Raw genomic sequence first — 2,041 nt, forward strand, 5'->3', positions numbered from 1 at the left:
TATCTTGTTTGATATAGGACCCTTTCTTGTTTAAAGTACATTAACATCATATCGTACTACATTAAAAATAATTACACGGGGAAAGTTTCCTTTTAATGTGGCTTCTATGTGACTTGGTATTAGTTGAAAGACATGATAAAAAGTTTAAAAATTTGTTACTCAATTGTGCTAGGTTCACATTTTTTAAAAAAATTTATCTGCAACTCATCATTTCCTTGCTTGTAAATCATGGTTTCCAGCCAAATTTATTGTATGAACTCAGCTAGTTGGGTTATATTGGGAAAAAAACCATGGCTTTCATGAGTGCAAACCACTTTCATGAGTGTTTGGTCAACTGAATTGGCTTATTACTATTCTTATAACTTCCTCTTTTTTCTGGGTGTTACCCTAAAAGAGAACCTGATCTGGGGCGCTCACATTGCAGCACTGATCAAAAGGGCCCCAGCAGAGATTATACTACCTGAGACTTCTCAGGAAACAACAGCTGAATGAAAAACTGCTGGGGACCTTCTACCGCTGCACCATAGAGAGTATTTTAACTGACTGCACCTGTGTCTGGTTTGCCAATTGCACAGTGGCAGATAGGACAGCGCTCCAGAGGGTCAACCTCATTGCCCATCATTGGTTGCCCTCTCCCCTCTTTGGAAGAGCTTTATAGCTCCCGCTGCCTTAAGAAAGTTCAAAACATTCTTAAAGATGCATCTCATCCTGGCGACCCCTTTTTTTGAACTATTACCATCTGGCAGCTGATACAAGGCAATAAAAACAAGCACAAATAGGCTGAAAAGCAGCTTCTATCCCAGAGCAGTAACTATATTGAATTCTACTATATAGTGGAATATTAATGCAATATCAGGGGTTTTCAATTCCATTGTATAGAATGTGAAGGATGTGTGTTTTTGTTTTATTTTTTTATATATAATGTGCATTGAAGATGGCATTTAATTTCATTGTAAGAGGTGCAATGGCAATAAAGTAAACTTAAACTTTTGCAGTTTAAGGATCTAGTTAGATTTGAAGCGATAACACGATTTTCATGGAAAGTGGCTGGATTTGCACCACATGCCGAGTTCCAAACTAAGGCATTTGTTTGGTCTAGGACGGGGCTCTCCAAAACTTGGCAACCTTGTGAACTTCAATTCCCAGAATTCCACAGCCAGCCATGTCAAGTTGCCAAATTTGGAGACCCCTGGTTTATATAATATGCAAACTCAACCGGGTATTGTGTACAGATGATGCTCACTCACCAGCTGCAATTGGGACCAGAATCTTAAGTGGTGCGGACATTTTGCCTCATGTCACATATCCATGCTGACTGACAACATCAATTCTGCCTGTGGTTGTTAAGCGAATCATGGGTCGTTAAACACAACATCATACAACTTATGACATCCTGCTGATTTCCCCATTGAGGGAAAACGATTGTGTGAAGTTCGCAAACGGCGATCATAAGATTGTGGGACTCTGCAACCATCCCAAATGCACACCACTTACCGATGAATCGTGATTGTGCATTGTTACTGTGGGAACGTTGTGACAGCCACAACTTGAAGACTGGTCATCAGTGTCTTTTTTTTCCCCAGCACCGTTGTAACTCTGAATGGTCATTGAACAAGTGGTTAGTGGGTTAGGACTACTTGTATATACTTTCTGTCAATCTTTAGCAAGCTGGCTGGGGAAGTCTGGGAGTTGAAGTCCTCCTGCCATCTTCAAGTTGCCAAGGTTGAGAAACACAGCACTAGTGTGTTGTACCTATGCATCACAACAAAGCAACACTGATATCTTTTAGGGATCTCAAAGACAAGGATGACTTAAAAAAACATATTTCAGGACCTTGGACAGAGCTCAGAGACTCAATTCAATGAGTGAAGCTCCTTTCTCCCGGAAGACTAATTTCTCTATCCCTTTCCAGACCCATCTTTTTTATAACGTTTGCTCCACCTTTATTACTTTTTAAGTAACTCAAGGCGGCGAACATATCTAATACTCTTTCCTCCTGTTTTCTCCACAAGAACAAACCTGTGAGGTGGATTTGGCTGAG

The sequence above is a fragment of the Pantherophis guttatus genome, chromosome 17 (assembly GCF_059756535.1).
Source record: "Pantherophis guttatus breed Tessera chromosome 17, ASM5975653v1, whole genome shotgun sequence".
Classification (NCBI taxonomy): domain Eukaryota; kingdom Metazoa; phylum Chordata; class Lepidosauria; order Squamata; family Colubridae; genus Pantherophis; species Pantherophis guttatus.